The sequence below is a fragment of the Phyllostomus discolor genome, chromosome 2 (genome assembly GCF_004126475.2).
Source record: "Phyllostomus discolor isolate MPI-MPIP mPhyDis1 chromosome 2, mPhyDis1.pri.v3, whole genome shotgun sequence".
In the NCBI taxonomy this organism is placed as follows: Eukaryota; Metazoa; Chordata; class Mammalia; order Chiroptera; family Phyllostomidae; genus Phyllostomus; species Phyllostomus discolor.
The window spans coordinates 105,645,540-105,658,381 of NC_040904.2; the positions used below are offsets into that span (position 1 = coordinate 105,645,540).

Sequence of the window (12,842 nt, forward strand, 5' to 3'; positions counted from 1 at the left end):
AATAAATTTAACCATAATTTTTCAACCTGTACCTGGAAAATTATGGGACACTGAAGAAAGAAATTGAAGAGGGGAGGAGTTTGGGGGGACTGGTGAGAAAAGTGAAGGGATTGAGAGTACAGATTTTAGTTACAAAATAGTCATGGAGATGTAAAGTACAGCATAGGAAATATAGTCAATAATATTGTAGTAACTATGTATGGTGCCAGTGGGTACTGGAAATATCAGGGGGAACACTTTGTTAAGTATATAATTGTCTAACCAACATGCTATACACCTGAAACTAATACAAAATAATTTGACTATAAACTGTAATTGAAAAAGAAAGAAATTGAAGAAAATACAAATAAATGGGAGCATATACCATACTCATGAATAAGAAGAATTAATATTGTTAAAATGTCCATACTAGGGTGGGTGGAAGTGGGAGATGGTCTGGAGGGATAAATGGTAATGGAAAAAGTACAATAATAAATAAGTTAATTTAATTAAGAAATGTCCATATTACCCAAAGCAATCTATAGATTCAACACAATATTGATCAAAATATCAATGGTGTTTTTCACAGAACTAGAACAAATAATCCAGAAATTTATATGGAACCACAAAAAATCGTGAATAGCCACAGCAATCTTGAGGGGGGAAAAACCCCAAAGTTGAAATGTCGGGGAGCCTTGCCCACAGAGCCCCCCCCATCCGCTACGGATGAGAATAAGTCTACCAAGATATGACCTGCTTGGGGAGGAAAGGTGCCAATCTCCCAAAGGTGAAGGACCCAGAATCTGTTCCTCAATGGACTTTTATTGGGGTTAATTTGCATAGGAATACAGGTGTATATGTAAAGCTCATCAATCATGTCAGGCAGAAATGATTAAACAATAGATAGCATTCAAAGAACTTTGAGGGCTTATTCTGAACCAGGGTCAGATAGTTAAAGGGCCATAAAACTTTGGGGAACAAACTCAATTCATGCTTGGATCCTTATCATTTAAATTGAAGGTATTAGCAAAGTAGGTTTCACAAGATTTCATGCATTCTTTCTTAGGCTTGATTGCCCTGGGGAACTGCCCTTCCCAGCACAGGGCTGCACCCATCTCCAGCATTGTTTCAGGCTTAAGGCATTCTTTCAGGCTTAAGTCAGGCAAGGGAAGTAAGGCAACTAAGAGATTAAGAGACTTCTTGCAGACAGAATGAGGACTCAGGCTACCTCAAAGCCGAGGGGCAAGGGTCCATCACCCCCTTTTTCTATAGTCCCCCAACTCCTTCCTGAGGGCCCCTTTATTGACTGTGCCCGCCTTAGGTTGTCCCTCCCTTGAGGAATCTTACTCATCATTGGCTAACCAAGTCATCCGTCCAGGGTCAAGCGGGGTGAAGAGAAAGGCGGCAGAGCTGGTGCCCCTACAAGGAAGATAAGCTTTGTCTCCTAAGTGGCTTATGGTCCCAAGGTCTTCTTAAGTCAGCTTTAACCATAAGGGGTTACAATTTCTGAAACCAGGCAGGGTGGTTCCCAACATTGAAGTAATCACATTACCTTCTATTGAACTACTACAAGGCCATACTAATAAAAAAATAGCATGATACTTGCATAAAAATAGACATATAGATCAATGAAGCAGCATATGGAGCCCAGAAATAAATCCAAGTCTATATGGTCAATATTTAACAAAGGAGGCAAGAACATTCAATGAGATGAAAACAGGTTATTTAATAAATGCTATTGGGAAAGTTGGACAGATATGTGCAAAAAAAAGAGAGAGAGAAATTCTGTCATTTCTTAGACCATATACAAGAATAAACTCAAAATGGATTAAATACCTAAATGTAAGACTTCATACATAAAAATCTTAGAAGAAAATATAGACAGTAAAGTCTCCGACATTTCTCTTAGTAATATTTTTCTAATATATCTCCTCAGGCAAGGGAAATAAAAAAAGAAGGACTAAAGCAAACTAAAAAGTTTTTCACAGCAAAGGAAACCATCAACAAAATGAAAAGACAATCCATTGAATGCCCTGGAATATAGTGGAATATAGTCACCAATGAGCGATCCAGCAAGGAGTTAATATCCAAAATTTTTAAAGAATCTGTACAACTCAACACCAAAAACAAACAATCCAATTAAAAAATGCACAAAGGACCTGAATAGACACTTTTCCAAGGGGACATACAGATGGCCAATAGACATATGAAAAAATGCTCAACTCACTAATCATCAGACAAGTGCAAATTAAAATCACAGTGAGATATCACCTCATACCAGACAGAATGGCTATCATCAACAAATCAACAAACAACAAGTGTTGGCAAGGATGTGAAGAAAAGAAAACCCTTGTATTCTGTTGGTGGAAATGCAGATTGGTACAGCCACTGTGGAAAACAGTATGAAGGATCCTCAAAAATTTAAAAATGGAACTGCCTTATGACCTAGTGATTCCACTTCTAGGTATATATCCAAAGAAACCCAAAACACTAATTAGAAAGAACATATTCACCCATATGTTAATTATAGCATTATTTATAATAGCCAAGATTTGGAAGCAACCCAAGTGCCCATCAGTAGACAAGTGGATAAAATGACTGTGTATGTGTATATATATATATTCCATTATACTCATAATGGAATATAAATCAGCTATAAAAAAAGAACAAAACCTTACCATTTGCAACAGCATGCATGGACCTAGAGGGTATTATGCTAAGTGAAATAAGTCAGATAGAAAAAGTCAAATACCATGTGCTTTCACTTAAATGTGGAATCTAAAGAGCAAAATAAAAAACAAACAGAAACATACTCATCAATGCAGAGACAAGACTGAAAGTTGCCATAGGGGAGGGACATTGTGGGGCTGGGTGAACAAGGTGATGGGATTGAGATGTACAAATTGGTCATCATAAAATAGTCATGGGAATATAATGTACAGCATAAGGAATAAAGTCAATAGTATTGTAGTAACTATGTACCGTACCAGGAGGGCATTTGATATATTTGGGCGAACACTTTGAAAAGCATGTAATTATCTAACCACTAGGCTATACACCTGAAACCAATATAAAACAATATTAAATGTAAATTATAATTTAAAAACTAAAATAAATACAAAACTGAAGCTTAAGATGAGAGATAACTTGCTGGGGATTCATTAGACAAGGATTTCTGGGAGTTCAGAGAAGGGAAGTCTGTAATCAGGGAGATCCAGAGGGGCTCCTAGAAGAAACAAGATCTTGGGAGTCCTGAAGGTACAATCTCAGCAGGCTGTGAGCACGTTGACATCCCACCACTGGAGCATAAGTGTTCAAAAGAGCTCGTAGACAAAGAAGGCAACTTTGGAATCAAATGAGCCTAGGTTGGAATTTCAACTTAACTCTCTAAAATCTTAGTGATACTTATCTCTAAGTATCTTAAACTCCCTAAATCTCAACAATCTCTTATCTATAAAATAGGAATAATAATCTCGAAGCAAGGTTTTAAATGAGATACTGCATGTACAGCGTTTAGCACAGTGTATTCACCTTAGAAGGGCTCAAACATGCTGCTGTCAAAACTTTAGGTCAGAATGACTCCTAAACCAACTGCACCCCTGGTTTCTTCTAAGTGTCTCATTCTCGGGTCTCATTCAGATCAGATGGCATTTGCCTCCTGACTCACCTGACTTCTGGCACCCTTCTCCCTCTCCATAGCCTTCATTTAGGTCCTTGAGGCTTTCTACCATGGATATCAACCACCCTGCCATAAGACTTTTCCATCTTCTTCAGATAAGTTCTTATTCTTTTTGTCTCTCCCCATCACTGATTATGGCTTCCCTATCTCCTTTCCCCACACTTGTCCTAATACCTGTTAATCCCTCTGGGTCTCCTTAAAACCAGCACTCCTAAGGCCATATTCATGTGCCCCTATTACAGTTGTATTTTTTTGTTTTTACTTCACCCAAGGACATTTTTTTTCATTGCTTTTAGAGGGAGAGGAAGGGAGAAAGAGAGAAATACCTACGCGATAGAGAAACATTGATCAATTGCCTCTTGTACACGCCCCAACCCAGGACCAAACCTGCAACCTGGTTATGTGCCCTGACTGGAATCAACTGCAGCCTTCCATTTTACAGGATGACATTCTAACCAAATGAGGTACATGGACCAGGGCTCACAGCTGTATCTTCAGATTCATCTATAAATTTAAAATTGATAATGATAAAAACATTCAAAATTAATCAAAAGAGACCATTTTATCTTATGACACTTTAAACCAAATGTATAGTTTTCCTACTATAAACAACAAAATCCTAAGTGATAGCTAAGCATTTTCAGAGAAATATAAATAATAGCTGTAGTGCTCAATAGAATGGTGCCATCTGGATTTCTGGAAAGAGGTGCAAAATATACATGGCCTGGGGGAAATTTCACATGAGAGGTTTTGAGATGACCAATTTAGTAAGATCCCTTCCCCTGTGTGTGGTATAGTCCTTTATTATTAGCAGAATGTGATGTCCTTGGACATCTGGTGTTTATAAAGAGAGATTGCTAAAATTAATTGATTGTTTCTTATCTCCCTCCCAGGCACACCCTTACTTTTCTGTGGTTTCCCATGGCCTTGGATCCAGCAGAGAAATAAAGAGCAAGATTAGCAGAGGGCCATAAATTTAGATCCTAGGTCATTTTAGCTGAGAAGTCCTCTGATACTAAGAACCCTTATTCATTGCTCCTGGCCACGTAAAGTGGCAGAGCCACTCTGGAAGATAGGTTGGCAGTGTCTTATAGTATTTAAAATTGTATTACCATACAATCCAGCAATCATATTTTTAGGCATTTACTGAACTGATTTGAAAACTTATGTCCACAGAGAAATCCACCTATGAATGTTCAGAGCAGCTTTATTCATCAACTCCAAAAACTGGAAACAACTAAGTTAGTTTTCAAAAGCTGAATGTGGTGAATTCCAAAAATTCTAGGAAACGAACCATGGTACATCCATATAATAGAAGACTATTTAGCAATAAAAGGGAATGAGCTATTAATTCATTCAACAACATGGAAAATATTGCTAAATAAAATGCATATTTCTAAGTGAAAGAAGCCAGTCTTTAAAGGCCGCATACTATATGATCCCATTTATAAGACATTCTAGGAAAAGGAAAAATTATAGAGATACAAATATATCACTGGGGCTCTGGTCAAGATGGTGGTATAGGTAAACATGGTACTTGCCTCCTTGTACAACCACATCAAAATTACAACTAAACTATGGAACAACCGTCATTCTGAACACCAGAAAGTGAGCTGAATGGAAGTCCTACCACTATGGACTTAAAGAAGAAACCACTTTGAAACTGGTAGGAGGGTCAGAGACCTGTAACTGGTTGGTCCCACACCCACATGTGGCAGATAAAAATCTGGAGGGATACCTCAGGAGTGAGGAGTCCCAGCCCCATAGTAGGCCCCCCAGCTGAGGCCTCCAGGAAGAGAAGTCCCCCATAAGAGAAGTGCCAGGAAGAGAAGTCCTCATAAATTCTGCCTATAAAAACCAGCGGGGATTGAGGCTGAAGAAGACAGACATTTCTGGAGTCCCAGGCAGTTCCCCTTAAGGGCCCACATACTGACTTACTTGAACTCACTCCCTCTGAGTTCCAGCATGGGGGCAGCAGCTTGAAAGGCACATGAGACATATGGGAACTGAACTGTCTGACATCAGGACGAGAGCTGGGGGAGAGCTTTCTCCCAGACAGATGTGCTAGCAGAGAGCCTTGTTAGCAGAGGGTTCCTTTGATGAGCCCTTCCCCAACAGAGCTTGGAGGCAGTCACTATACATGGGTCTCCATCAACCTGGCTCACATGGTTTGCCTCACTCTGCTGATTCTCTGAGACCCCACCCCACCCAACTTTCAGGCCCACCCAAGATGTTTCCAGTGGTATTCCCATACAAATGACTTGTCTTGGCTCATGACTCAGAATTTCCTAAATTTTCTCAGACAAGCAACATTGGTCTCAGAAGCCCCGAACCCCTTGCTAAGTGTCTCCAGGTCTGACCTGTGGACATCTGGCCTAGGTTCATAACTTGGCCTCATCTGGGCACATCCAAGCCCAGCACAAGTATCAGCCATCTGCAGATAGCTTTGTAGTAGCAGTTCTACCTAACACACAGAAACAAACACAGGGAGGCTGCCAAAATGAGGAGACAAAGAAACATGGCCTAAATAAAAGTACAGAACCAGACTCCAGGAAAAAAAATACCCTAAACAAAATGAAGACGAGCCATCTACTAGATGCAGAGTTCAAAACACTGGTTATAGGATGCTCAGTGAACTGCCTGCGCTGGTGTGGCCCGTGGATTGAGTGCCGGCTTGCAAAGTGAAAGGTTGCCAGTTTGATTCCCAGCCAGGGCATGTGCCCATGTTGCAGGCCAGATCCTTGGGGGGGGGGGGGGGGGGGGCGGGGCATGTGCAAGGCAACCAATTGATGTATCTCTTGCACATTGCTGTTCCTCTCCTTCTCTTTCTCTCTCCCTTCCCTTCTCTCTAAAAGTAAATAAATAAAATCTTTTTTTTAAAAAGATGCTTGATGAACTTAGTGAGAACCTCAACAGCATAAAGAAGGCCTAGTCAGAAACAAAGGATACACTAATTGAAATAAAGAATAAGTTATAGGGAATCAATAATAGAGTAGAGAAGCCGAGAATCAAATCAGTGATTTGAAACATAAGAAAGCAAAAACCCCAATTAGAACAGCAGGAAGAAAAACGAATTAAGAAAATGAGAATAGTGTACAGAACCTTTGGGACAACTTCAGGAGTACCAACATTTACATCATGGGGGTCCCAGAAGGAGAAGAAAGAGAGCAAGAAATTGAAAACCTATTTGAAAAAATAATGATAGAAAACTTCTCTAACTTGGTGAAGGAAATAGACATAAAGTCCAGGAAGCACAGAGAGTCTCAAACAAGATTCCAAAGAGGCTCACACCAAGACACATGATAATTAAAATGCCAAAAGTTAAAGACAAAAAGAATCCTAAAAGAACAGGAGAAAAGCAGGTAGTTACCTACAAGGGAGCTCCCATAAAACTGTCAGTTGATTTCTCAAAAGAAACTTTGCAGGCCAGAAAGGAGTGGCAAGAAATATTCAAAGTGATGAAAAGCAAGGACCTACAAGCAAGATTACTCTAGCCAGCAAAGCTATCATTTTGAATAGAAGGACAGATAAATAGTTCCCAGACAAGAAAAAGCTAAAGGAGTTCATCACCACCAAACCAGTATTATTGAAATGTTAAAGGGCCTTTTTTGAGAGGAGGAAGAAGAAGAAGAAGAAAAATGTAAACAATAAAATGGCAACAATACATATCTATCAACAATTGAATCCAAAAAGCAAAATAAACAAACAAGCAAACCCAAAACACAATCATAGATACAGAGGATGTTTTCATGGTTGCCAGATGGAAGGGGGATTGAAGGCAATGGGCAAAAAAAGTGAAGGGATTAAGAAGTACAAATTGGTTGTTACAGAATAGTCATTGTGATGTAAAGTACACCATAGGGAATATAGTTAATAATAATCTAATATTATAATTATATATGTTGTCAGATGGGTGTGGGACTTATCAGAACAATCACTTATTAAGTTATGTAATGTCTAACCACTGGGATGTACTCCTGAAACTAATATAATAATGTATGTCAATTGTAATTGAAAAGAAAAAATGATTTTAAAATTACAAAAAATAAAAAAATATATCACTGGTTGCCAGGGGTTTGGGAAATGGGCAGGGTTGAATAGCTGAACTATCTTTTAGGGCAGTAAAACTCTTTTATATAATACATGAGACTGCACTTGTCAAAACCCATAGAAATTTACAGTACAAAGTATCAACCTTAAGGTATGCAAATTAAAAACAATAAATTAATAAGTTGGGGAAATCCCAATGTAGAATACAGACTGCAATTTTTAAAAAAATCTAACTCTTGTCCTGACTGGTGTGGCTCAGTGGGTTGGGTGTCTTCCCAAAAAACAAAAGGTCACCAGTTTGATTCCCAGTCAGGACACATGCCTGATTTGTGGGCCAGGTCCCCAGCTGGGGGCATGTGAGAGGCAACAGAAAGATGTTTCTCTTGCACATTGATGTTTCTCTCCCTCTCTTTTGCCCTCCCTTCCCCTCTTGCTAAAAATAAATAAATAAAATCATTTAAAAATAAAATAAAATAATCTAATTGTTATTAAAATATGTGATATAACGTAACTGAAGACAGTGGAGGAAAGGTGTTAACCTAAGTGGCTTTGGAAATAAATAAATAAGACTGAAGACAAAAGGAACTGTACAGAAGCATTGTATTCTAACTGGTAAAGTTGTTTCCCATGGAGATATGGGTTAACAGTTCTGAAACTATTAGACATGTACACTGTGATTGAACAAATAAATGGATAGCAGATAGTGGGAGACAGACTTCTCACTCCTGGAGTGTAAAGTTACAAATAAGCAAAAGGAAAAGTGAGAATAAATCATGTGATAATATTAGATTAGGGTTGGAGACATCAGTATGAACCTGTGTTTAGCTTAATAAAGATACAGCTCAATATACTGGTATATAGTAACAATTATAGATGTGTATATATGCACAGATTAGTATACACATATAAAATAATTTTAAAAAGCCCTGCCGTGTGTGGCTCAGTGGATTGAGCACTGGCCCAAGAACCAAAAGGTCACTAGTTTTGTTTCCCAGTCAGGGCACATGCCTGGGTTGCAGGCAAGTCTCTAATGGGTGGTACACATGAGAGGCAACCGCATGTTGATGTTTCTCTTCCTCTCTTTCTCTCTCTCTTCCCCTCTCTCTAAAAAAAAAAAAAAAAAAAAAAAAAAAGAATTATACACCATGACCAAGCAAAATTTATCTCAGGAATGAAAAGTACGGAAAGACATAAATAAAAACTATCAAGTTGGAAAAGAAGTGAAATGACCTCTATTTGCAGATATCATTTTGTATATGGAAAATTTTAATAAATCCACTAAGAAACTGTGAGTATACACATGTATATTTACAAGCTCTGTTTACCCAGAGGTGCTAGAAACAACAACATCCAGATACAATGAACACATGGGTGCTCAGATCTTTGTTTCTAATACCATTCTTCAATAAAAAGAAACCAGGCTCATTGGAGAAATGGCTGAGGTAGGTAATATATAAGATGAGTCTACTAGCTCCAGAAAAGTAAGGAAGTGCTCAAAAAGAATGAAATGATGGTGTATGTCTATGGTACAGGGGCCAACTGAAGGAGCTCCCCAGTAGCCAAAGTTGGAACAATTTCAGCAACAAAGTGAATAGCATAATACTGGGTTATAACCAAAAGCATAAAATAAATATACATTAGATCCTACTGATATCAATAAATGATGGACTAAATAAATAATTGGGAAAGAATAATCTCCTGTACAAAAGAATCCAAAATAATATATAGGATGTAGATATTGTTTCATTAAGGAGATGGAGCATAACTTCATACCCCTAAAGTTATGGACTGTGCATAGTGATTTCTTTCCAAATAGTACAGCATGAAAAGGGAAGAAAAAAGAAAACTTTACAAATAGTACCTCAACTAGGTGATCAAAGTTAACATTAACAATGATAAGTCATGTTGATATAATGTGATGGTAGTAGCACCCCACGCTGAACCCATAACCCCAATCTATTTATGAGGAAAACATCAGATAAATCCCAGTTGGAGAACATTCCACAAAATACCTGAACAGTACTCCTCAAACTGCCGAGTTCACCAAACACAAGGAAAACCTGAGAAACTCCCACATTCTAGAGGAGCCTAAAGAGATATGACAACTACCTATAATGTGGTATCCAGATGAAATCCTAAACAGAAATGGAACATTACACAAAAACAAAAAAAATCCAAATTAAGTATGAACTTTAGTTAAGAATAATGTATCAATATTAGTTTATTAGTTGTGATAAACGAACCACAGCAATGTACGACGCCAGCAGGAGAAACTGGACATGAAGTATACGGGCAGTCTGTATGATCCTTGTAATTTTCCTGTAAATCAAAAATATTTTAAGGCAAATTTTTATTTAAAAACATATATATGGTGAAATGGGTGATGGGAGTCCAAATTTGTTTTAAAAAGCTAGGTATGTAATGTGGTGATTATAGTTAATAACACTGTACTACATATTTGAAAGTTTCTCCAAAGTATACATACATATTATATATACATATAAACATATAGTTGTAGAAAAGAAATAGAAAATGCCAAAAAGTTGATAGCAGATACATTTTAAAACTTTTTCTTTTTCATTAAATGTTCCTTAATGAACATGTATTACTTTGAACATTATAAAAACTTTGTCATTTTTTTCCAGCTTTATTGAAGTAAAACTATTAAAAATTGTATATATTTAAGGTATACAACTTGATATACATATACATTGTGAAATTTTCACCACAATCAAGCTACTTAACATTATCACCTCATATAGTTATCATTTTCTTTTCTTAATATCTACCTCTTAGCAAATTTCAAGTATACAATACAGTATTATTAACTGTAGTCATACTGTTGTACATTAGGTCTTCAGAACTTATTTATCTTGTATAACTGAAACATTGTACCCTTCAATCAACACCTTACTCTCTCATGAGTTCTTTTTAACATAAAAAGGAAAATGGTTATTTGTTTAAAAACTAACTTTGGTTCTCTCCTTTCTGCTATATTATATCTACTTCTATTATAAAATAAGAGATACACCTTTATGTAGAACATGATACAGATAATAGACAGCTAACTCATACTGAATACATACAATGTGTCACACATGATGCTATTGGCCTTCATGGAGGGACAATAATGAAAAGCCACATGTAACTCAATAAGGACTTATTAAGGAAGATGGCCATCACCACATCACACACAGTGTCCCTTTTATGAAGTGCTGGGAAATTTTCTAGGGTTTCAGCACCAGAAAAGGCTGTCCTCTTGATCATCTGGGTTGTTTTATTTTTGACACAATTTTGATAACTTTGTTTTCCTGAAGTATAATATACACACAATGAAGTGCAAAGCCTTAAGCGTGCAACTTTTGAAATGTTAACCACTTCCTGGCTATCAGTGGAGAACATTACCAGCACATAGTGCCTCCCCTTTCCCTTCCCAGTCAATACTGCCCCCAGAAGTCACCGCAGTTCTAACTTCGGCCACCACAGGCTTGCTTTCACTGCAGAGGCACCGCTGTGACTCTTGTTCCTGATCATGGTCTTTCTCTGCTGTAGCCCCAGAAAGTCAGAATCAATTCTGGGGCTTAATTCCAGCAACTGTGAAGGACTTCAGAGCGTGCATTTTTGAGATAGGAGCCCTACCCGCCTGTTTTTATCTTGTGTTCCTGTCATCTTCAAAGGGACCGAATGGTTAAAACAACAGACTTGGAGCCAGTCCAACCTCCTGCCTTGCCACTCACCAACGGTGCGACCTAAGGCGTGCTTAACCGTGTTGAGTCTGTGTCCTTGTCTGTAAGATAACAATACCAGCCTCACAGGGGTGTCCTGAGGGTTGGTACAGTCATCTATGGACAATAAGTAGCCTAACACACAGCCTATAGTAGCACCTAATAAACGGTAGCCAATATGAGAATTTAAAAGTTGTATTTCTCTCCTTTGCCACCTGAAATCCTCTTTTGGAACGATATAGGGGTAAAAGCAAATATGAAGGTAAAACTCTCAGGTATTCCAGACCTTTCCCATGCACCTATCAGACAAAAATACAGAGGAAACTGGAAACATAATCAGAAGGGTGCTTGTTAGAATGAATTTAGGACAAGAGAAGTCTGTCTCTTAAGATTCCCTGAGATTAAAGAGATCTGTCTCACCCAAGGTCATGTCCTCCCAATGGAAAAAGTTATTCCAGCTAAAGAGTTTTTTCCATTTTAGGATCAGCCGAGGCCTGCATTGCACCGGTCACCCAGGCCAACCTCTTCCGAACCTGCTGCCTTCCTTCCTGGCACGGGTAAGTTCTGAGGGTTTCTCTAATCAGCTTCTGGTGTGCACATCTCCTGCTCGGTCTGTTGCCCAGGCACCCTCTCCCCAGTAGTTGTGAGCATTGATTACTAAATGGCCCCGTCTCTGACAGTGCACTGTGTTTGTCTTCACAGTGCGTAAGTGCCCGCCTAGTCCCCCGACAGGGCACCATCTCCTTAAGGAAGCTTCTAGTCTTGGTCATCTGTAGAAACTCATCAAAGTTAGAGATTGGGGGAAAAAAACAAAAAAATCGTAGTGTTTCCTTCACTCCTGCTCAAGGAAAAAATAATAATTCTACAAACCACTAAAGAGGAACAGTCAAAACCATATTTCTCAGAAGTACTTAATATTGAAGTTGCTTAACTTTGAAAAGCTCTTTAGTAAAACCTGAGGGGTTTTTTTTGTTCTTGTTTTCCCTGTGAAGTCTCAAGTTAAGCAAAAGGCAAAAACCCACTGTTTGCTCTGGGCAAGAAAAAGTGCAAAAATCCTCAAGGCTAATGAAGATTTTAAATTTTAATAACAGCGAGTTTCTTAATGGAGCTCCAACTCCAGGAGATTGAGCAGAGAGGGAACGCACACAGAGTGAAAGGACAAAGCCGCGTCGTGTGCCGAGTGGGCCTGCGACCTTGTCGAGCAAGACTGCCATTCCACTCTCCTGAGCTCCTCTCCCCAGGACTGGAAATGACTGGAAAGCAAGAACGGAATGAGACTAACCACTCCTCACAGCCACAGGCAGAAGACAACACGAGAACACACTACAGCCTGGTGTTACGAGGCCCCAACAGCCCAGGGGCCACACAACAGCAATGCCCCCACCCTTTTTTAACCCAATCAGAACAAC

General features: G+C 38.6%; 1 long non-coding RNA gene across 1 annotated transcript; it reads right to left on the bottom strand.

The window, feature by feature from the left end:
* Window positions 1-242: 242 nt before the first annotated feature.
* On the bottom strand, window positions 243-10,568 carry LOC118498720. The gene is made up of 3 exons (XR_004901189.1): window positions 10,404-10,568; window positions 5,970-5,975; window positions 243-257 (listed from the first exon to the last, which is right to left on the bottom strand). It is a non-coding gene; the product is annotated as an uncharacterized LOC118498720 (long non-coding RNA).
* Between the last annotated feature and the right edge of the window lie 2,274 nt (window positions 10,569-12,842).